This window comes from Paroedura picta, chromosome 1 (genome assembly GCF_049243985.1).
Source record: "Paroedura picta isolate Pp20150507F chromosome 1, Ppicta_v3.0, whole genome shotgun sequence".
Taxonomy (NCBI): Eukaryota; Metazoa; Chordata; class Lepidosauria; order Squamata; family Gekkonidae; genus Paroedura; species Paroedura picta.
The window spans coordinates 162,558,884-162,584,140 of NC_135369.1; the positions used below are offsets into that span (position 1 = coordinate 162,558,884).

General features: G+C 44.0%; 1 protein-coding gene across 3 annotated transcripts in view; it reads right to left on the minus strand.

Moving 5' to 3' along the window:
- HPCAL1 (hippocalcin like 1) overlaps positions 1–25,257 on the minus strand; it is a 121,166-nt gene that overhangs the window by 61,190 nt on the left and 34,719 nt on the right. Inside the window, exon 1 of one of the 3 annotated variants that reach the window (XM_077310628.1) lies at positions 17,189–17,331. The exons of the other annotated variants lie outside the window; for them this stretch is intronic. The gene's annotated coding sequence lies outside the window, so the exon portion shown is untranslated. Of the gene's footprint in view, positions 1–17,188; positions 17,332–25,257 lie in introns of those variants that run through there. 3 annotated transcript variants of the gene reach the window in all.

The window sequence follows — 25,257 nt, forward strand, 5'->3', positions numbered from 1 at the left end:
CAGACATCTAAAAAACCTAAAACTCACAAGGAGGCCCCTTTCCTCAAGAGCATTTTCCTTTGGGCGCAAAGCAATTTAGAGAAAAGGCCTTTCTTCCCTTGGGCACTCCTGCGATGCTATTGTCCCAAGAATGAACTCTTTGAGAGGAAGATAATTGCTACAGCAGATGGCAACACATAGTGACCTAAAGGCATGACTTTCAAAATTCAGATCAGGCAGGAAACGGACCCAGGCTATCAGAATGCTGCAGATGAGGAGGAAGCAGGAAGCTTATACAGATCTTGTTCCTATTTTACACTTGGGGCAGAGGAAGAATGAAGTAACACAGGCACTCAGGGGAGCATCTTTCTTGTATCTTCTTTGGACATAGTTGTGCACAGTATTCAAAACAGGATTATCATTTTTATTGCAGTTAAAGCCAGCAATCCACCAGCGGCATCATGGGGATGTCTTGATACATTGTTCAGCCTCAGTTGTTGCAACACAGAAAGGACAACAGAGGCACACGCTTGTGGTATATTTACTGGATGCGGTACAATTGAATGGTCCTGTCCCCCCCCAATATTTGTGTAAGTTTATTTAGACTCATGGGGTAGAATTGTTTAGTTAGTGCTGCTTGCTAGCTAGACAAACAGACTACATGGGCTTACTTGTTCTGAAACCAATTGCTCCCCCATCTCTGTGTTCCCTCGCCAATAAATGGGTTTTGTTTTGACCTCCAGGGTACAAGCCTGAGAGCAGCATTCTGAACAAGGAACCTGATGTATAACTTAAAGGGAATATTACAGTGCTGTAAGCTGTGGGACAGAGGCCATGAAATCAAGTTTGATCTAGAGACAGAGAGACACTGAACCTCTACAAAAGGCAAATAAAGCAAGCATTTCAATTCTCCAAAGTAGCCCATTAGAACTGTTGCAGCAGGATGCCAAAAATAGCCAAAGGATTTGACAAACAGGATCAAATCAGGATACCTTTATTGGCATACACAAAAACAACAAGTAGAAAATATTAGACCTTTAGGCAATTACAGATTCCATAAAGAGACAGTTGTAATGGCCGATAAAACCTTGGCAATTTGATAAACAAGTGACCCAGCTAGCAGACAACAGAAACAAATTGCCCTTTACCTCTCCATCCTCAACTAACAAGGCAAGTGTCAGGGGTGTAAAGAGCAACAGACAGTCCCTGTGCAAAGAGTATGCCCCAAACTAGACCTGCTAGAAACAATATATATTGTTTTTTCCCCTGGGCAAAAAAACTACCACAAAACTATGGTGGGGGCCTCCAGCAAGCAAAAATAATTTGCTAGATAGTATTAGCAAACTCTTTTGCAGAGTCACAATCTGCTTGAAGTCGCTCTATGCTGTACTCAAGAAGACAGGCCAAAAGAGTTTAACTTATTTATGGTTTTTTAAAAGTCCATTTTGAAAACAGATACCTTCAGAGAGATGTATAATCCAGACACCCACCCTGTGAGAACATGATATTTGGCGGAAAAGGTGTCATAGTTTCTCTTGGCAAAATTACTCACTGTCTTGAAGCTGGAATTTGAGAAATTTTCAAATAACGTCTACTGAAACTTCCTAAGTCAGAAGACATCTGATCAAGGAGTTAAAGGGCTAAACGAGTGCTTTTCAACGTTCTTAATGCCACAACCCTTTAATACAGTTCCTCCTGTTGTGGTGACCCCAACCATAAAATTATGCAAGTGTTCTTTCATAGAAATTAAACTGACCAATGGTGTGAAGATCCACGGTTCATGATTATATATGTTGTTTTTTCCCCTGGATTTCTCAATTCAGTTCTGCCTCTTGTCCCATCATGCCAATCTTGCTCTTTTCCACTGCTCCAGACAGACGAACACTCCATCTTGATCTATCCCGCAAGACTGTTGTGTGGATGGCGCCTCCCCCAGCCAATCTGCTTGCCTTGCCGCAACCCTTGTGAAAGGGTAATTCGATCCCCAAAGGGTAATTCGACCCCCAGTTTGAGAACCACTGGGCTAGACGAAATCATAGCAGTACTCAATGCTTATCACCCATTCACTTTCCTCGACTGTAAGTCTCTCCTTCCATTTTAATAGCTCCAGAATCCTCTTCCCAGTATTATATATTAATTGAAAACATGAGTCTGCAGGGGAATAAAAATATGTAATTCTTTATTCCTTGGTGCTAGTCTTGAACTTGAATTTTAATCCCCCCTTTTTTACACAGAATTCACACAACCTTCATTACATCTCGCAGACGATATAAGATAAATGTACTAAACTTAAGTGCTAAAATGGTCCAACTAGGCATGTATGAGAAGAAGCCATGGGGCGATGTGGCAGGCCTTCTCCGAGGCCTGCAGGGATGCCGGGGAGTAGGAGGGGAGAGGGGCCGGTGGGGGAGGCTTCCCTGGGGGCCTCGGAGCGGGCCCACCGTATCACCCCATGGGCAGGGAAGCCAAGGAGTTGGCGGGGGCCAGGCAGGTGGGGTCCCCGGGTAGGGGGGCCTCGGGGTCTGGGGACTGCCATAGCGGCCTCCCCTTTCAAAGCCTGCTCTTATGAGTGGGCTTTGAAGCCCAGTAATACATAATTAGACAAACATGAATCTTTGTAATGAGGGTTTAACAATGAACTACTGATCCTATAATAGCACAGAAAGACCCAAACCTAACAGGATAACTATTCGGTAACAGGACATTCTGTAACCTGCAACGAGCTTGCTTGGGAGTGGCAGGTAATAATAATAATAATTATTATTATATACATCAACCACCATGACATCAGAGGGTTTTGACTGGATCTTTTGACACAATTGCTTCATGTTGTTTCATTGCTAAAAATAAATATCTTGCCACAGTTTCAATTATCTCAGAGGTTTAGTTAGACATTAAAAAGACTACATTCTGATTCTCTGAATGACATTTACCGAATAATGGTCTCAGATATTTAAAATGCATTCCAAAACAAGCAAGAAAAAAACACATGTGCTAAAGATTCAATCTTGTGTGGACCACGAGGACAACTCTGTGCAGGAGGGGTTTTTATTAAATCTTCCATATAGAAGGGCAGAGGGCATTAGATCTTGCCAGTCCCTATGCTCTTTGTAAGTCTGGATAAGACAGCTGAGACCAATTTTGGAGGGGCAGTTTAGAAATCTCAAAATAAACAAACAAGGTCCTAAGCGCTGCCCATCTTGTACAATCCAGATCCTCCAAGGAGAGTATCTGCTCCTTTCCATACTTCTAAATTCATGCAATTCCAAATCTAGGAATCTGCATTTGGTTATGGTGGACTTTTCTGGAAAAGAGTGTAAAAATCCAATGGATTATCCAATAGAATTAATTTTTCAATTAATTTTAACCATTCTGAGCGCTGATATTTAGATAACAAAGGAAATAAAGCTATTGGGCTTGCATGGCAATGAAGATGAATCCCAAGTTTTAATGTTGCTAGCCATGCTTTGGTAGCTAATCGAACCTGATTTGTTTCAAGGCATATGGCTGCATAAAAGGCACAAGTAGGGATTAAAATGCTTTTTCATACACCAGCACACTCAAATCCATACATTGAATCAGGCTTTCTCAACAGGGGCTTTGTGAAACCCTAGGGTTTCTCAATAGACCCAGGGGCTCCCTGCGCGGCGGCCTGACGCGGCCGAAAGACCGCCGCCCAGGGCAGCCCCCGCCGCGTCAGGATGGCGCTGAGAAAAGCCCGCCGCCCGGGGGAGGCCCCGCTGCCTGACGGAGCCCCCGCCAACAGCCCGCCACCACGCTGCGCCCACGACCACATAATTGCCTAGCGCCCGCTGTATTACTCATACAGTGGGCTTCATTATATATATATATTTTAATTATTGGGTGATAAGACTATATATAGAAGAGCTCTATAGAAGAGCCTCTTGTGGCGCAGAGTGGTAAGGCAGCTGTCTGAAAGCTTTGCCCATGAGGCTGGGAGTTCAATCCCAGCAGCCGGCTTAAGGTTGACTCGGCCTTCCATCCTTCCGAGGTCGGTAAACTGAGTATCTAGCTTGCTGGGGGGTAAAACGGTAATGACTGGGGAAGGCACTGGAAAAACAACCCCGTAATGAGTCTGCCATGAAAACGCTAGAGGGCATCACCCCAAGGGCCAGACATGACTCGGTGCTTGCACAGGGGATACCTTTACCTTTACCTTAAGACTATATATGTTTATATTGACCTGCCCTCCCCAATGTCCAATGATGGGCCTAGAGATAGTGAAAAGGAAAGGAGGCCCAGTCATAAAAATCCTTGCTGGCTGAAGCATGTTGCACACGGTAGCAAATGGAGGCCAGAGAGTCCAGTCTCATTTTAGCCTAATTGCATTAGGGGGTAGGGGTGGTAGGGGCAATGGATGGGCTGATGTCTGCCCCAGCCTTGTTCCTAGCCCAGGGCGTATTTTTGGCATTGGGGAGGGGTGGGGGATACAGAACCTGATGTCACATCCAATGGGAGTGTCTGGGTGATGGCCCTGTGACTTCTGGGGTGTGGCTTGCTGGCATCACTTCCTGGGTTTCTTGAAGCCTGAAAAATGTTACTCAATGGTAAAAAGGTTGAGAAAGGCTGTGCTTAAGTATGCTGACATAAGTATGTTGCATAATATAATGGTAGGGCCCCCTACAGTGGGAAGAGTGCCCTTAAAGAGGGAAGGAGGGAAGGAGAGATAATATAGTGTTGATCCATGGGGGGGAAGGCCCTTTGTGGGGCCTCTGGAAGCATGGGGCCATAGCACGTGCTACATGGATAAACCGGCCCTGGTGACAGGCATATCTGTGTGCATTTGTTCACAAACTACTCTTTGAAGGAAGTATTAAACTCTTAAAAAACAGAAAAACTGGACTACATGGGTGAATGGAGTTAAATCTCCTGTGACATACTGGGTTGGATCCAGCAGAACATTTCTGCTCACAAAATTTCTAATAGTTTTGAAGCCATGGGAAAAAAACACATATACGAAATATTTATATTCTTATCAAACCAAAATCTATTTAGCATATACAATTTTATCAACTGGATAATTATGGGACTTTAAAAATAAATACCTCATGCAAAACCGCAAAGGCACCCAATACTAAAACAAGTACTGCAAATTACTAGACTTTATACCAGCCTTTTTCAACTTTTCGACCATGGAGCAGCCCCTGAAATAATTTGTCAGGCTTCGAGGAGCCCCAAAAGTGATGTCAGCTGGCCAAATCTCCCTGCCATGACCCTTGAAAGTAGCATGTCAGTGGAAGTGACATCACCATCCATGTTGACAGGCAGGCTTAAGGAGGACTGAGGGGGAGAGAGACAGGAGATGATTTAAGGGGGGAATAGGCATGTAGACTCCGCCCCCTCCCAGGCACAGACACCATGAGAGAACTTACTCATGTTCGGGAGAGGAAGCAATGGCAGTGGCCAGTTCCCTAGCTTGTGGCCCAGTTCATTAAGGCAGGAGGGGAAAGGCTGTGGACCCCTGGTTGGGAATCCCCTGCTATTTCTCATTCCAAAATGATTTTTAAAAACGCCAATGCTCCTCAAACATCCCCATTCTTTCTGATGTGAAAATTATGGGGAAGGACTTCTATGCTATACATTTAGAACGGTACACTTGTTTCAATGGAAAAAAACCACTGAATTTTAATTCATTGTTCCACAGCATTTCCCAGGCAGGGAGGAAAAATCCCTTAAAGCATGGGAGAGCCGCAAGCAAACAATCTGTGGAATGTACATATTGGAAAAGGCTGCACAAAGGCAGCCAGATAAAGTCTGCAAGCAAGATAGTTCATTGCGTAAGTCTGCCTCACATTCTCTCCCCTCAACAACTGATGTAGCATATGTCACCACCATTTTCTAGTTGTGGCTGTTTTTGCTGTTGCAGAAGGAGCCGCCCCTCCTCAATTGCTAAACAAATACATATGTGCTAAATATAAGACCCTTATCAACTGACAACCTTCAATATACAAATGAGATCTTCTAAACCAGGGGTAGTCAACCTGTGGTCCTCCAGATGTTTATGGACTACAATTCCTAGGAGCCCCTGCAGCCAACTAATATTGACCCCAGCAAGGGTCTTTTAAGGCAAGCAGAGGTGGCTTGCTATCGCCTTCATCTGCAGGGTCTTCCTTGGCTGTCTCCCTTCCAAGTATTTACCCTGCTTAGCTTCTAAGATCTGACAAGATTAGACTACTCTATGCCACCCTCCCTTCCATTAGGTCATGTACTAAAAGGATTAAGGTGCCTCTAAAGTCAAACTTTATTGTATCAGGTCATAGGCCATCGCAAAAGCAAATACATAGTAAAATTATTAAGCCACTGTTGATATCATAGCATTCTTCTCTTTATTTCATTTCATGCAACACAGCTGCAATCAAGTTAAGCCTTTGCATTTGCAGTCAAAGCCACAGGTTACAGAACAGTGTAACAGACAGTAAGCAGTTAATATTCTAATCCAGGCTGAGAACCTTGAGCGTCAGGGGATTCAAATGGAAGTCTTCAATTGAGAGTGTCAGTTAGGAGTTGGGAACTGACAGTTAACGGTGAGAGAACAAAGGATGCATTAGATCAAGAATGTCATGCCGTGGTCAGATCACTACACCCTGAAGGCTCGGCTAAGGCTACCACTTCCTCCTCAGTTGGGCACCAAGCAGATTTTAGCGCACCTGTAGAGACTTATAGATCCAACTGGATTCTTGAATGCTCTGCGGCAGTAGTCCCCAACCCCCGGTCCAAGGACCAGGACTGGTCCATGGATTAGTTGGTACCGGGCCACAGCTCCTTCTCATCCTCCTCCCTAGCTGCTGCCTCGGGGGCTGCCATGCTACTCTGCGACCAGCTCACCTTTGGTGCTCTCCGGTGGCCACCATGGCTGGGGCTCCCCCTCAGCATGGCACTGCGCAGCTACTGCTGGCAGCACCCCCAGCGGGCGGTGGGAAGTCAGGGTCACCAGTGGGAAAGCAAGTGGAGAAAGGGCTCAGGCGGCAGAGGCGACGTCCCTTGGCAAAAGACATCCCCCCCCCCGGGGCCTCATTAAAATTCTCAAGCGTTGACCGGTCCCTGGTGATAAAAAGATTGGGGACCACTGCTCTGTGGGACCGAATGCTTCCTGGCAGTTCTCTAAATGGTCTGGTCAGTGACTGACATGACAGAATGCTGGACACCATTGATGAGATAGCTCCCCGACGTCCTCTCCACTCCATCTCAAGTGAGCCCCTTGGTACATTGAGGAGCTTCATGATGAGAACTGAGACAACTAGAGCAAGTATGGAGTAAGACTCGCAATGAAGCTTTGAGAACATCTTAGAGAACGCATATGGAAGCCTATAAGATGACAGTCAGTAAAACACAACTTTTACTTGACTACCATCGTGTCTGCTAACTCAAACCAAGCACAAGTGTTTAGGATAGTTCAGTCTCTCACTGCCCTGGAAGAAGGGCTCCAAGGTCAATCAAGTCAATCAATAAGTCAATCAGGTATCAGCTGTGAGGCATTTGTGAGTCATTTTGCAGACAAAGTCTCGACACTTCGCCGTGATCTCCCTCCAACCTTAGAGTGAACCAGAGGACCCTTGGCCAAATTTGGGGATAACACTAACTTCAGATGACTTACACTGACGGAAGTGGACAGGATGTTTACGGCAGCGAGACCAACCACATGCCTACTAGACCCCTGCCCATCATCATGGCTAATAAAAACACCAAATATAAGAATAAGGGGCCCCCTCCAGGAGATAATCAACCTCTCCCTTGAGTTGAGAGAATTCCTGGAGGCATGAAAAGAGGCAGTGGTTCTCCCGCTGCTGGAATAACCATCTCTGGACCCACAAGAGCCCGACAACTACCAACCCGTTTCGCACCTAGCATTCCTGAGGAAAATGGTTGTCACAGACCAAATATCAGCATTCCTGGAAGAAGCTTCAGTCCTAGACTCATCCCAGTCAGGTTTCTGGTCTGGCCATAGGGTAGAAAAAGCACTAGTCACCCTGACGGATGACATCCGTTGCTAGTTGAACCGAGGGGGGTCGATGCTACTTTTATTATTAGACCTTTCAACAGTGTTCGACATAATTAACCATAAGCTTCTAGCTCACCACCTCACCGACGCCGGAATTTGGAGGACAGCCCTACAATGGCTGATCTCATTTCTCTGAGGTCACAAAGGGTAGCACTAGGAGAGACATATTCAAGCCACCATCAACTTACATGCGGAGTCCCCCAAGGAGCAGTCCTCTCTCCAATCCTATTTAACATCTTTAACAAGATGTTTAACATTAGCCAGCCTACTGGAAGCAGTGATGAAGTGGCTCAGTCAGAGTCATGTGGAGCTCAGTCCATCAAAGCGGAGGGCAGGAAGGGTCCAAGTAAGAAACTGCATTTGCCCAACCTGGATGGTGTGCAGCTATTAGTGGCTCTGCCAGGAACCTCAGCATGATCTAGGATGTTTCCCTCTCAATGGAGGCCCAGATCACAAGAGTAGCACAGCTGGCCTTCTACCACCTTCACTAAACCAAACTATGAGCACACTACTTGGCCCTGGAACACCTAGCCACAGTGATCCATTCAACAGTCACCTATAGGCTAGACTTCTGCAACTAGCTCTATGCTGGCTTGCCCTTATCCTTGATCTGGACACTGCAATTGGTCCAGAATGCAGCAGCCAGGGTCCTCACAACAACACCATAGAGGTCCCACATCTGGCCTGTTCTCCAACAACTATGCTGGTTACCAGTCAAATTCTGGATCAAGTTTAAGGTTTTGGTAATTACCTTCAAGACCACATGTGGACTGGGCCCAATGTACCTGAGGGACTGCCTCTCTGCCTACGCCCCTCAAAGAACTCTGCACTCTGCTACCTCCAACCATCTATTGATCCCTGACCCCAAGGGAGTCTGCTTGACCTTAGCCAAGGCCAGAGCCTTCTCTGTCCTGGCCCCCACCTGGTGGAACGAGCTCCCAGAAGAGATCAGGCCCCTTACGGAACTAAAACAATTCAGCAGGGCCTGCAAAACGGAGCTCCTCCCCCAGGCATTTGGTTGAGGTCGACCGAAACTAAACAGCACCTACTGGCCCCCCCCAAACCTACCTCCCTTGAACCCATACGACGGATCTGACCAACCATGAGTCTGATGGATTGTTTACTCTGTTAGAATGTTACTTTCTCTGTTTATTGTTATTATTATTGTAATTATTATTAAGTTTCATTCCTTATAATCACTGAGTTTGATATATTGTTCTTGTTTACATTCTATGTTAACCACCCTGAGCCTTAGGGGAGGGTGGTATGCAAATGTAATGAATGAATGAATGAATGAATGAATGAATGAATGAATGAATGAATGAGGATCCTAAGTTAGGGAAAAAGGACATATAGCTCATTCCAATCAAGACTGAGGGAAATAGGATCACTCCCCTTCACTAGGAACTATCCAGTCTGAGGATAATAGCTCCTAGAAGACAAGAGTAATTCCTAGCCAGTGTATAAGGAAAAAATTGAAACTTGTGTGAACTTTAGTGTCTGTGAGATCAAGAAGCTGATGCTTGTTTATGTATGCAGTCTGTCAAGAAATCTTTTCTTAAATTTTAAATATCTGCCTGAACAAATATAGTTACCTGTTTGAGACAAATTATGTTTATCTTTATACGTTACCTCATTCTTGTTTGTTGCCTCATAAATTTGCTTCCTACCTGACCGCTTTCTCCTCGAAGTGAAATAAAACAGATTGTTAAAGACTATAAGAGAAATACATCCCTATATTTTTGTGCTAAGCAATTCACTTTCACAAAGAACACTCTTGCTAGCCAGAATGAACATCTTTCCGTCTAACTTTAACAAAACCCAGGTTTAATAAGATCTCTGTTCCCCAAAGGCTGTGCCTGCATGGGTGTCCCACTCCAGACAAACTGGATCATTTAAACTTAGACTGTCCACGTTTTGAGAGCTGTCGCCCAGTTTGAAGGGTTTCCTTATACAAGGCTAATATACATCTAGATGAGAAACACTGTATTGGGATAGCACTGAATGAGAAGGACCCTATCAAGATGTGTGCATTTGCACTGATCTTAGTTCAGATTTTAGCTGCCAACTTGGAACGGATGAATGCTACAACTGCTGTAACCATACAGGACTGTGTGTAACTGTTTGTTTTGCAAACCTGGTTTTGCACCTTGACTGTATTTTATCCTTGTTTTACTCTTCATCCCTATTACGCCCATAAAGACTTGTATTTGACAGATTGCTAATTCTGATGTGCCATTATAAAACAAGGATCAAGGATTTTAGTCTCTCCCCTCAGTTCCCTAGGCTGGATCAGCCTTTATACATTCAAGCAGCTAGCTGAGACAGTCTGAGAAAAACAAAGAAGAATAAAAAGGGGACGGTTTGGCTAAGAACAGTATAAACGGAAATCCTGTGAGGGAGGGTGAAATAGTCATATTTGGTCATGCGTTTTGGCTGCTAGAAAAGGAATTTAAGGTATGCTTATATTTAAGTGGTGGGACAGCATGTTGACATAGAAGAGACTTTTTGGGCAGGCAGTAAAACATGAAAATGGGATACCAGTGAATTACAATGGGATACCAGTGAATGCAGAGGGGTGCCCAGGTGAGGAGGGGGAAGAGACTGAAATACTAGGGAAGACTGGCAAGATGCAGAAACACAGCACCATGGAGTTAGAGGGCAAGGGCTGCTACGCATTCCTTCCCCTGTCAAGACAAGTGATTCGTTGTAAAATCGTTGCAGAATGGCTTCTGAGCTCCCATACTGAGGAACGTGGCTATCCATCCTGTTTTAGGCTTTCTGCACTTGGCCAGTGTAATCAAGATTTATACAATTAACTAAAACACTACATGACAAGGCCTGAAAAGCCACTCATCCTTGTCAGTTATTTAGGAGACACTGTTTCACTCACTTGTGCCCCTCCACATCCTTGCTGTCTGGCTTCATTCCTTCTCTCTGCCTGCCCGCAGAGTGCTGGCATGTGCTCGGTGCATAATGCTGGCATGTGCTGGCCAGTGACAAGGTGAGTGGAAATGCTTCTGGCTGTTCTGAGCTCAAAGAGAATCACACATGAGATACATGCAGCTTAACCCAGATGGTGCTTACTGACGGAATTTTTGCCATTCCCAAGCCAAGCTATAAGACGGCAAATAGGTCAAGCATGGAGGGGCTAATGGTAAAATGTGTCTAGATACAGGTCTGTGCCAATATCGACCTTGGCTTCTGTCTCGGATTTCTGAGAAAGCCATTTCAAATGCACAGATTTGTCAGAATAAATGCCAACATTTCTTTTTTATAAATCTATCTTCTATCTATATCTATCAACTTTTAGATGTAATATATAAGATAGCAAGGACCATGCAGGCACATCCTGCTTTTTAAAACTTTAAAATGCCCAATGCAGTTCCAAATGCCGACTGCAAGGTAAAAGCATACACATTCCAGTCAGAAATAGGATTTAGAGTCTCTTTTTGTATGGAAAGTAAATCACTCCACAGAACCAGCATTCTCAGCTTGTTTTCCACCCTGACTAATACTGAAAATGTTTTCTCAAAGGTCACATCTAAGAAATGTGATTTTCATTTGTTACTGTACACGATCCTATTTAAATTCTCTCTATATTAAAAGATTTGAAGAAAAGAGCTGCTTACTGTTTAATACATGTTAGGATGTCATCAGTTTTATGGCCTCTTAGAATAGAAACATAAAAGGGAATTACCATTAAAAGTCCTCCCTCCAGGGGAAATGCCTGTCATTTCAATAACTGCTGACCAAGACTTATTACTATCTCACTATTATGGATTTCATTTAATTCAGCAGTTGAGTAAATACATCTACTTCAGCAAGGCAGCTTCTCTTCCAAGTATAGGTACGTTCAGCTTTTCATAAACCACAAGTAGGTTAGAAACAAAGATGGCAGGTCCTCTCATAGGAATCATGAAATCCAACTTTATTTTAATTTCGCTCAACTGTCTGAGCAAGAGCCAACACGAAATGTTTCAGAACATACAGGTAAATTCAATTTAAACTGTGTAGTTGCTCCAGTGGGGTTCTGATTCAAGTGGGTTGCTGTGTTGGTGTGAAGCAGCAGAACAAATTTAGAGTCCAGTGGCATCCTTAAGACCAACCAAGTTTTATCCAAGGTATGAGTTTGTTTGGTCTTAAAGGATACACGTCCACGATGTATCTGAGGAAGTGTGCGTGCACACGAAAGCTCATACCTTGAATACAACTTGGTTGGTCTTAAGGGTGCCCCTGGACTCCAAATTCGGACTCTTTCTGAATTATGGCTTTGCATAACTACAGCCATAAGCTTCTGGCAATGAGTATTTCAACAGCTACAGACTGCCAAGACGCTGAGAATCACTGAAGTGGTTTCCACATGGCACCAAGTTCAGGGGTGCCAGCCTCCAGGTGGGAGCTGGAATTTCAGCTCATCTCCAGACCAGAGATCAGTTCCCTGTCATGAACCCCGATTAATGACATCCCTGTGCTTCACTTCCCACACTCTTCAGATCTCGCCAGCCAGTTCTGGCCAAGGCCATAAAGCAATAAACCTGTCCCCTGGTCTTCTTCCTCCCTTCCCTTTCCCAGCGGGAGAGGCTCCATGCGAATGTATCAATCTTACTGTAAGTGTCCTCGCGGAGACAACTCAAAGTCTCAACAAAGTGCCAACCACTTGATAAGGTTCCGGGCCATCTGGCGGCTTGGGAACCAACCTTCCTTTGTAACTTTCTCTCTCTCCCGCCGAAATACCTTTGGATCCCCCCTCCCTTATTTGGTGGGCTCTATAACTGCCCCGCACGCTTTCTTGTACTTTGTTATTATCAAGATCTTTGCTTAGGAAGATCTTGGCATGCTTTAGCGTTCTGCGGATTTAGTTTAATAAAGCTCTCTTGGAAATTTGCAACTGGCTGTTGGATTTCGGATGTGCTTCTATTCTAGACTCCGCAGGCTGGGTTCAGCCTAATTCCTGACATTCCCCTGGAAAAAATAGATGCTTTGGAGGGGGGGGGGTACAGACACTGAGAGCCTGTCCTCCACAAGCTCCACCTCCAAACTTCCTTAGCCATCTTTGTGTGTTTTCCCAGTGCTGGTGTGGCTACTGATAAAGCACAGCAGCAAAAGAGCTTCCACGTGGCATGTTTTCCCCGGTCTACTTACCCTTTATCTCCAGCCATTTCTCCTCAAGGCCTATAACAGATACCATCCACAGTATCTAAGCAGATTCATCTACTCTGTTCTTAAATTTTTTAAATATCAATTTAATTTATGCACGCATGTAAGACAAGCCGCAACAGTTATGAACACAGAAGCAAATATGCATAAACCTATCCTAGTTCTTATGGAGGAATAGGGCCATCTGATGGGGGCAGAATTGGGGGGGCTCAACTTAGCTGGAGGGCCCTTTAAAACAGCATCATGCTGCATGTGGCTGAACATATTTCCATTTCTTAAATGCAGCTCTGGCTGCACCCACTAGGACAGCGGCTCTCAACCTTACCTTGTCTGTGAACCCAACTCAGCAGCTGCTGCTGTGGTGGTGGCCTCAGTGTGTGCGCATAGAGCCTGTGTGCCCTGGTGGTGTGCGCGTACACGAGCGCATGCACACAACAATTGAGGAGGCGTGGAGGTGGCAATTTCCATGGCTCTGCCGCCTCCACCGGCCACCACTCCGTCAGCTGCCACCGCCACCCACCCTCTGCCTGCCACGGCAGGCAACCTGGTGACCCTGGGGAAAGGGCCAAGTGACCCCCAATGGTGTTGTTACTCACAGGTTGAGAACCACAGCACTAGGGGCACAGGGAAGCCTGAGCATAGTAAAAGGCACTCAGCTATTGACTAGACCTGCATTGCCTTATATATGATAAGCCCATTACCCAAAGCCAGCACTGGTGCAAGATAAAACAGCATGATGATGGCTGCTACAGTAATTTCCCTCTTCTTTTTCTTACACCCATCTCAGCCAGCTCTAGTAAAGCGGTAGCATGCTGAAGCAAGATAAAACCACTTTTCCCTCTCTTTTCCTTAATTTCTCTCCCTCCTTTCCACACTTTTCTCATTCAGTTTTCTTCTCCTTCCACCTAATTTCTCCTGGGTCTCCTCCCCCTCGTAGTTATTTTAAATTCTTGGCCTCAAGACCTTCTCATCTCTATCCTGCTTGGAGTACTACAATAGTAAACCTTTGTTAATATTATGAACAGAAGGGGGGGAGTTAACATTTCCCCATGATCTAAGTAATAAAAGGATACTTCCTCCACCCTACACATTCATAGTAATGGAACACTGATCTGTTTTAGTGGTTATCCATGTGGAATGGAAGTTAGAACTCCCAGTTCAGGCACCGAATTGTTATTGCTGTGTTCGTGGAAGATCCAACAGCCCTTTGTAAAAGCTACTTTGCTAATGACAAACGATGCATTCATTTTAATATCATTAACAACTGGACTTACAACAAATACCATACTCAGACTTTCTTCCCCAATGGACACCTGGAACTGCATTGTTCTCCTGCCCTCCGTTTTGTCCTCCAAACAACCCTGTGAGGTAAATCTGGCTAAGGGTGTCCCTCAGCAACCTTCTTCGGTGGGTCAGAAATCTGAGAATTAGAGAGACACGGCAAGTTGCTTCAAAGTTCTTGTAAAGATAACCTAGTTCAGGGTGTTTCAAACGCAGTGCTATTTATTTAGTTCCATGTATTGTTTATAAGTTTAATGTAAACTGCCCTGAGCCTCCGTGGAGGGCGGTATAGAAATATAATAAATATAATATATATTTATTGAATTATGTCTGTCACAGAGACCCTTAGCTTCCACTGCCAAGAGCTCAGGGAGGCAGTGGTTTGTCTCACCTGGTCCAGGATTTTCGCATGCTTCCTCATGTTGACCCTGGAACTCCCATGATCATCCTGATGCTGGGGGCCAATTTTGAGTCTCCTAGCTTTATTCTCTGCTGAGCTATCCTTGTCAGCATGGGGTAGTGGTTAAAGTGTAGGACTGGGATCTGAGAAACCCAGGTTCAAATCCCTGCTCTGTAGCAGGAGCTTGCTGGGTGATCTTGGGCTGCTCCAACACTCAACCTACCTGGCAGTGTTGGGAGGAAAGAATGTAGGAGAGGAGAACGATGCAAGCTGCTTGAGTCCCCATTGCTTTGTGTCTAATGCCGAATTCTATGCTTGTGTACAGAACTGCATAGTTAACACAACTTTTGATGTAATAATCCAGAATTCTCCAAAAGGCCCATTAGAAACAATCAGTCTACAAATCTGTGCAAAGGACCAGTCGGATATTAATGGTCAGCATCAACTTTATTACACACACAAAAAGATGATAGGTTAATTATACTACACCAAGTGTTACCGCTGTGGAACAGTGACATTGGCTTAAAAAAATTGGTGAACAATCCAATAAATAGCTTTTGCTTGTTTGTTACCTGAAACACTAAGGTCATCCTACAGTTAAAGTTGGAGGGGGGAAATGAAATAATGCAAAGTAAAAGCAACTGTCAAAACACAGAATTAACAGTAGCTGGACACATAGCAGAAGAATTCAACAAACACTTTATTCTGTCTGACTGTGTCACATTTTCCATGCATCTTTCTTAATAAAATATTTCTAGCACAGGGTATTTTGGCTTTCCACAATTTTCATGCCTGTCTAACAGCAGACACCAACGTATATAACTTCACCCAGTATCTTCAGCATCTACTGTTTTCCTTCTTTTACTCAGGCACCCAAGTTCTTCAACAAGATAGAATTATGGAGTTGTCACCGAGCAATACAACAATATTTCAAGGTAGAGATCATAACAGAAAATTCTTTCAGACATCTACTATGCTATTAAGCTTTATAGAGCCAAGAAGTCCTTGCTGTAGCCCAATGATCTGCTTGCGAAATCATCTTCCTTGCAAAATGAAAGAGCCAATCCTGTTTTTTTCCCCACCTCATTCAAGCAGAGGGCACTTCAAAAGACCTTAGGAGGGAGTCTTCAGGGCATGCCTATTTAGAAATGTCACCCACCACCACAGGTGAATGCTTGACTCAGGACCTTCTAACCTTTTGGGTCATGGTACCCATGACCTCAAATTCCAGATATGCCCACAGGGTCACCAAGGTTGGGAACCACTGCTTAAGATAAATTTTTACAGCATGTTGCAACCTAAACAGTAGAATCCGTGGATACATGTTATAGTCTAAGTATCTAACTCAGGGGTAGTCAAACTGCGGCCCTCCAGATGTCCATGGACTACAATTCCCAGGAGCCCCCTGCCAGCGAATGCTGGCAGGGGCTCCTGGGAATTGTAGTCCATGGACATCTGGAGGGCCGCAGTTTGACTACCCCTGACTGGTCAGCTCATGAGCAATACATAGTTATGCCACCTATACAGTCACTGTTCACAGAAGATGTACTTTGGAAACTGAGCTACAAGAAATTCCATCTCAAAATTTGGAAGAAGTTCCTGACAGAGCGGTTTCTCAGTGGAACTGGCTTCCTCAAGGAGATGGTGGGTTCTCCATCTTTGGAAATTTTTAAACAGAGGCTAGATAGACATCTGACAGAGAGGCTGATTCTGTGAAGGCTCAAGGGGGTGGCAGGTGACAGTAGATGAGCAATACGGTTGTGAGTGTCCTGCACAGTGCAGGGGGTTGGACTAGATGACCCAGGAGGTCCCTTCCAACTCTATGATTCTATGATTTTTCATTAAAAACCTCCACATCAACACTTGTGTTTTTGCACAAGATCCAGTGGTTAAAAGACACAAGGCACAACATCACTGTGCCATCTTCAGTCTTTGTTTTGAGGAGAGAAGACTTGGGCTAATGCAGCTAGGGTGAATTCAAACATGTGCTGGTGTCCTTCATCAAGTGGCAGCCACATTTTGTCAAAAAAAGAAAAACTGCTGGTGAACCATTGAACTAAATAGACCGAGCAGCCCAACTGTAAACAAATGATGTCTAATTAAATAAGCTTTTCGTGGGTTTCAAAAGAGGACACGTGTGCCCTTAACATTTGCGTTATCCTGCCTCCCAAAGCCATAAACAACAGACAGGACGTCTGTTTCCTGAACGTGTTCTAGACAAACTCTATAAAGCAAAAGAGACCGAGGCAGCTCTTCAAAGAGCAGAATGTTTATGGTAAATAAAACTGGGACACTAAGGAGTGTTTTTCCAGATCACATTTAGATCAGGATTCCAAATTTAAACTTACAGTTTAATATAAAAGATCAGCTTGTTGGTTGACATATTCCTCTCAGTGTCTGCTTCGGATTTATGGGAGAATTCCAAGTCCCGTTCCCTAAACATGCTTCAGACGCTTTTAGTGAAGAACATTTTCCTATCTCTCAAGCCATATTGATTTTGAGTGGGAGTGAGAAATCTGCATGCGATGTGCGTCATGGCTGTGATGTTATGCTTGTGATGTCACAAATGACACCTTTTGCTTTCTCCAGCACCACTTACACCACTTCAAGGAGGAGGGTTTTTTTTTTTTTGTTTAGAGGTCACCTGAGATGCCTCAGATGTACCACATACTCCCCCCCACACAACTGCAACCCATCTCAAAGATGAAATGCAGGAACTGCTTCAGTACTTAGTGATTTTAAGAACACGTACCTCGAAGGCCCTTCAGTAACGCTTACACAGCTTTTTAAAGAACAGCAAATAGGGTATTTCACCTCCATCAAGGCTACCCTTGGTATCCAATTACCCAATGAGAATTGTGCTACTTGAACTGGGTGAATGGCAGTATTTGTACGATGCCAAAATGAAAACTGATGCTCTTGGGGTCTTCAGTCAACAGCAGCAACATACCGAGGTGTATTAGGCATGGCAGGAAACCTTGAAAAAAGTCTGCCCAAAAAGACACTGTTTTTTTAATTTCTGCATGTGGAGCTGGTTTTGCCATGGAAAAGACACCACAGTATTTTTGATTCTGCACAGCACTCCCACCTCATAGCAGCCACTGAATCTTTGCAATATTTAAAACTAGCTTTAAAATGACTTTTCTTTTGCAACGGTCATGAAAACACCTATTTTTGCATGCATAAATGCTAGCGTGTTTTTGATCTCCTCCCTTGTGCCACCATATAGCAATGGGGGAAATGGACAGCCTCTATTCCCTCATCCACCAATGGGGGCTTGAGGCACCCCTTGTTCGGCGCATAGCCTCCCACCTCTGCCATGACATTATACCAGCAGAAATTAATTTAATCATTCCCTCAGAGGCATTTGCAAACATTTCAATCCACTCTCTATGAGGAACAGCTTATCTCTGAGGGGGAAAGGTTGTAGGGTTTTCAAAAGGCCGTTTGCCCCCATGGAAATTTCTTGTTGAGGTCTCCGTGTGCATGAACTACAATTCCCATAAGGCCCTGCCAGTAGCATGTGCCAGAGTGGTGGTCATGTGACACTGCAGCTGACCTCCGCCTCCCAATGAGCAACTAGCACAACAGAGGAATCGTCCCCACCCATTTGCCTTCATAAGTCTGCCTTTCAAATGCATAACCCTCACATCATTTTAAGAAAATGATGATTTAAAAGGGTCAGTGAGCTGACTTCAGTGAAAACCTTTACATGCATAACAGCCCAGAACAATATTAATTCTGTCCATTGTAATACAAGCACAGTACATAGGACAGTCAGTGTTGTACAGTAACCAGACACTAGAATTTGACCTATGAACCTCCCCTTTCAGCCACCAACCATCATGAATCAGTCAATCTATCTTTGACTAGTAGGGATGCCAGTCTCCAGGTGAGACCTGGAGAGGCCACAGTTTTACAGCTTATCTCCAGGTAACAAAGATCAGTTTCCCTGTGGAAAAATGGCAGCTGGGAGGGGGGAACTCCACAGCATAATACTCCATTGAAGTTCCTTCATGCCTCAAGTTCCACCCACTCCTGGCTCCACCCCAAAGCCTCCAGGTAATTCTAAACCCTGAGCTGGCAACCCTATTGATTAGCCAGCTTCCTTAGGGGTGTTGCAAGAATGATGGCATCACATATACCACTCTAAGCTCACTTGTAGGAATATACACACACACGTATATGTAAAAGAATGTCAGACATTACTGTTGTAAACATAGGTTGCTTCTTTAGGATTTAAGCCTAAATGGAGACTGAAGAGGATTCTTGAATTGGGAGACAGAAGTTCAATAACTTGGCAACATCCTTGCTTTTTTCCATAGCTAGAAGCAGAATTAAGCCATTTCCTTAATTTATAGAAACCTGTAGAATGGGCAGGATCAAAAAAAGTCTCTGCGTGACTGCAAAGACACCTTTGGATCCAAACCACAAAGTCCATCTTGTCTTGATGTACATATCAAAAACTTGCACAGAATTTGATACTTAAAGCAGAATTTATTCATTTCCTGGCATTTTCTCAAGAGAACTGAATTTGAAGGTGTTCTCTGGAGAACAGAGAAAAGCACTGAATCCAGATTGAAATTTTGAAAAGAATGCTGTGAAATATATTAGCACCTTAATCCTCTAGACATTTGAGGAGACAACAAAAAAGTATCAATTATCAACACTTTATGAATTTGATGAGACAATCCAATGGGCTTTGAAGTACGCACTCAATGTCTCAGGATGCAAAACTTCAAACACTTCAAAAGCAAACTCTCACAAGACCTAGGAGATCAGTAACTCCAACTCCTGCCCACCTTTCCTGACTGAAGTCTACTAAGCAAAGATATAAAAAGTTAAGCCATTCAGTATTTTGAAGCCATCTCTCTTGATAGCACACTCATGTTACCATGATCAGCAATTCTAAATGCATATTATCAACATATATATTTTAACTAATGTTGTGGGTAGCAAGGAAGAAATTCTTGCTTATCTTCATTCAAATGAAATTTCTGCCCAGGGAATTCTGGGATTCCCCCTCCAGCAATGAAATGGAAATTGAAACTGTTCATTACTTATTGCAATTGAAGTTCAACTTCACTATTTTTGCAAAGTCTCCTTGCCTCCATTTTTCCTCTGACAGACTGTTACTTTATTTATTTTTTTAATGAAAAAAGGCATCTTCATCCCCTGATCCCAGCCAGCCATGCACTGAACCTAAAAAGCCTCATTTAGTTAGATAAGATGATCATCATGGCAAGATCATCATGGGCAAGTTCAGATTCTTCCCCATTGGGGTAACTCTAAATGGGGGAAAGGGTAGGAATGAGGGCAATCAGGCTACTACCACTTGGTGCATAATGCAAGAGATTTCATTGGGTACCAATGCTATGCGGTAAGATTATTGTCACAATCCACCCAGCTCTAGCTTCATAAAAATTTGTGTGACTACTTGGAACGCTTCCATCCATGCCTTCCCATGAAACTTGATTAACATGAGGTAGCATCTGCTGGTTTCCTTTGTTTACCTACCATTGACTGCTTCTTGTTACAAAATCATGCTGGGAAGTGAAACTTCATGGAGGCAAAGATGCTCACAAACTATCCCTCCTCTTTTAGCTCACCAGTGAACATAACTCCATTAAGGTAACTGGCATTAGTTTTAATTATGCAACTAAGTCTTCCTTCCACTCCTCGGCAAACATCGCCTTGTCAAACTAGAACCCTGAACTGAGTTCAGAACTGAAGTAATCTTTACCAGTGTAGAAAGGGACAACAGCCCTGGTGTAGTGGAAGAGTGATAGCCTACGGGAACACATTTCAGTTCAAAACAGCTTAGATGCTGTTAGCTCCAGAAGCCATTATTTCTTAATGACTACCATTTCTTATTCTTCAAACGCTGTGCACCATAGCTGTCAACGCTGGCTCTGAAATCAATAGCACATCTCAACAGCATTGCCTTACTCAAGGGTCAGCTGACTTTTATTAATACACTATTAGTTTCAGCTTTCCTTTAAATACAAGGATAAAGGTTCACATGCCGGTTGATCTTCTAAGGTTGTGAAAGCATAAGGGTTGTACTCTTGGATCTACTTAATGCTGTTTGGGAGATGCCATTAATAATTCACCCTTTATTATCCATCACTTCAGCCAGCAGCCAGCATCCAGAGCGACGGCACTGACATGATCTCTCAATGTTTTGCTGTGTAATACCAATTCAGGAACAATTTCATTGAGGATAGCAAGGAAATTCACTGTATCTCAGCAAAGTCCAGACAATGTTATGGGTCATTACCAACTGCAATAATAGGTTGGGCATGGATTTCCCTTGGGACATATAAATATTTTGCCTCTGCAATCAGATTCACAAGTTCTTTATATGGTCTGATGTGGAATCTAGGGATTGCCCCTAAAGGCCAAAACAGATGGCTTGCTTACATGCTATATTCTTCACCAATTATAGATTTTCAAACCAAGCAGTTGGAGATGATCTCAGCACTCACATCCTCTAGGACAGGGGTAGTCAAACTGCAGCCCTCCATTTGCTGGCATTTGCTGGCAGGGGCTCCTGGGAATTGTAGTCCATGGACATCTGGAGGGCCGCAATTTGACTACCCCGGCTCTAGGAGGACCATTTACCAGCAGCAAATGGTGGGGTGGGAGCCATTGATCACTGACAGACAATAAAATCAGAGTCCAGTAGCACCTTTAAGATCCACAAAGATTTATTCAAGGCGTGAGCTTTCGAGTGCAAGCACTCTTCGTCAGACTAACATAGACAGTTTTATTTCTCCTATGTTTTGTGAACTACAACTGAATTCGAGGGGACTGACTGGCTGTTTTGGCAAAGGATTATCATATGGCTGTATCTGGATGTTTATTAATTTAAGTTTATTAATTTTTGCCTTCTATTCCCACTGTCATGATGGAAGTTCATAGTCTGAGGAAGAGTGCTTGTACTTGAAAGCTCACACCTTGAATACATCTTTTTTGGTCTCAAAGGTGCTACTTCAGACCAACATGGCTACCCATTTGGATTTATCCTCTAGGAGGCTTCCATATTCATGTTGAAAACTTTTCTAATAGTGCTGCTCAAATTTTATTGCCAATGGTTATGAAACGGGACCTTCTCAATACGTTATTGACTCCATTATGCAAATCATGCACTTGATCTTTTTTTCTACTCACAATGGGATAGGACCAGTACAAGTAATATACAGTTTTCCATGGACAAGGTGGGGAAAGCCAGGGCCCCTAGAAGGTCTGGTCCTGGGACCCTCCTGGGAAACTCTCCAGCCTTTCTTCAGATGGAGGGCCGCTGTTTGTCCCCACCAAAGTCTCTCCTGTAGTTCTGGCTTCCAGAAAGGCCACATTCTCAGAGATCTCCCGCATGACTTCCTTGTAGAGAGCTCTTCGGGCTTCAGCTGGATGGGAATATTCATACAGTTCCTGGCACTTAATTAATCCAAGGGGGTTTCCAGATGTCCTCAGGTATTTTCCCTGTTGTTACTATCAAATACTCAATCACAGTTTGTTGCTATTCAAGAGTCACACAAAGTCTGCTCAATCATAGAGCAGGGTGATAACTTGGACATGATGGCCTCAAGATGCCTTCTCCCATTTACTGGAACCAGTATTGCATCACAGCTTCAGACAAGAAAGCAGCAGGTATAAAAGCTGGACTGCAGGTTAGAAGATGCAGGATGGGTTAGAAGTTACTTTGTAGAAATCTCCATGGCACAAGCATTCTAATTTATCTGTGAAAATTGTGTTTGTACAGTGTTCATCACTATTCCAAGTGGTTCAAGGCTTTATAGACAGCCAAGTCTTCAGAACATGATATTCAGTGTGTCCTTTGACCTGGCTAACCCAGGACGACCTGATCCCATCAGATCTTGGAAGCTAAGTAGGGTCAGTAATCATTAGTATATGGATAAAAGACTATGAAAGAGTACCAGGGTCACTATCCAAGGGGTGCAATGGCAAACCACCTCTGAATGTCTCGTCTTGAAAACCCTACAACAGGGGTAGTCAAACTGCGGCCCTCCAGATGTCAATGGAGAACATCTGGAGGGCCGCAGTTTGACTACCCCCGCCCTACAGGGTCACCATAAGTCAGTTGTGACTGAATGGCAAAATAAAATAAAAATCACTATATGTTCTGCTGTGCTGAGTTTTCCAAAACAGAGAGCATCATTAGCACACACATTCTGTGCAGATGTGTCAGATGCCCTCATTTTACTGCAGTTGCTTGGATGAGTTTCGGCTTACAGCCATCAGTCTCATAACCTGCAATTTAGAACTTTCAGCACTTGACTAATTCTTGAATGCCAGAGAAGGGCCTCTTAAGAGGGATCGTCAACGATACGATTACAAAAATCTACTTCAACTGTGCCGCTAAAAAATGTGCTTCTGAGGAACTCGACTTGGATCCATCTGACTGAGGTAATTGTCAGTATCAAGCATTCCATTTACTGGTAAGGGGATGAGATGTGGCAGATCAATTTCAAGCAGCTGTTTTCTGATTGTGAGGGGGAAGGCTTCTTGCACACAAGTAGGCTTCAAGACTAACTTCCAGCAAACAAAAACACATCTAGGCAGGAGTTAAGGAAGATGGGGAGATGGCCGAGCAGCTCAGTGACTTTGTTTCTGTGTTCACTGTGGGTTACATACTGCCACAAGCCCCTATTTTCAGGAAGGGAGCCTGAAGACCTGAGCCAAATTGAGGTGGCCGAAATCGCACATGTGCGGCCCTGATTCCCTCTCCCCCACTCCCACAGTAAGAAGCTTGCTGGGCCGCAAGCTTGCGGCCAGGGAAGTTTTTTACTGCGGGGGGGGGGGGGGGAGAAGGAGCCACGGCCCAGTGCTTGGGGACCACTACTCTAACCCATTCCCTATCCACCTAACTATCTGAAAATCCAGATTGCAGTCCTTCAATTTATCCATCAGAACATCATGGGGAACCTTATCAAAAGCTTTACTAAAATCCAAGTAAACGACATCAACCGAATTTCCACGATCCAGCAAACCTGTCACTTGGTCAAAAAAGGAAACCAGGTTGGTCTGGTAGGACCTGTTGGAGACAAATCCATGCTGCCTTCCTTGGATCACCAAATTGTCCTCCAGATGTTTGCAGATTGCTCCCTTTAATATCTGCTCCATTATCTTACCCACAACAGAGGTCAGACTCACTGGATACATCTAGTCTGATCCAGCAGGACTCTTATGTTTTTAAGTAGTTTCTCACTTGTAACTTGACTGCAATTCAAAGTAACTATTTAATGTAGGGGGAGGAACTGGCAATAGCTGCCCAAACTTGCCCAATCAACTCATCTTCTCTGCTACAAATCAACATGTTTGCACTCAGGAATTTCTAAATTATTCACATATGTTAACGCACTTTAACAAATGGACCCAAATCCAAATTAATGGAAAGGTCCTTCAGCCAATTCTCCTGACTGCTCATGTGGAACATCCTGTTTTTTTTAAAAGGATCTGCTGATTCTTGAAAGCTGCTTTTCAAGAAGTGTAGTACACTACAAAGGAGTAGGAAGCAAAGACCAGTGTTGTGAGTAAACCTCGCCTTAATCAACTATCATATGCTAGTGGTAATTGGTATAGCTATTCACCTTCTAAAGGTGTTTCAAACAGCTCCCTATCCGGAGGGTATCTTATCAAGAGACACAGAGGTACATATTATTTGTCGTTAAAAGCTCCCACCTGTACACAGAGTTTTTCCAAGGGTCTTGATGCACAAAATATACTGCAGTGGATCAAACCATCTTTGAAGTAGACTTCTACCAGCCTAAGGAGCCTCCTCCAACCTAATATAGTTCTTCCTCCAACAAAGGGAGGCTCCTTAGACTGGAAGAAAGCTTCAAACTTGAGCCTCAATTAAAAAGGGAGAAATTTTAATACATAAACTTTGCTCAGCTGCATGGTAGGATACTGGTAAGATCTACCACACTAGATTCCAATAAGTATGTCTTTACCCCAAATTTAGGCTATTGCATATGTGGATCTTTAATTAGATGGTTCCTGAACATTTTCATGAAAGCAAGCTGTTAGGGATGAGCCAAAACTTGTACTGAATTCTGGTCACACTGGAACTTAGGAACCGACATTTGACATGGTCTCCAAAGGAACCTTGGAGATTTGGGGACATGCTTGGGTTGGTTTGGAAAACAAAATCCACCCAGAAAAAAATTGCATGAAAATGCTAGACAAAAGGGGTGATTTTTTTCAGCCTTGAAGAAGAGTTGGTTCTTATATGCCGCTTTTCCCTACCTGAAAGAGGCTCAAAGCGGTTTACAGTCGCCTTCCCTTTCCTCTCCCCACAACAGACACCCTGTGAGGTGGGTGAGGCTGAGAGAGCCCTGATATCACTGCTCGGTCAGAACAGTTTTATCAGTGCCGTGGCGAGCCCAAGGTC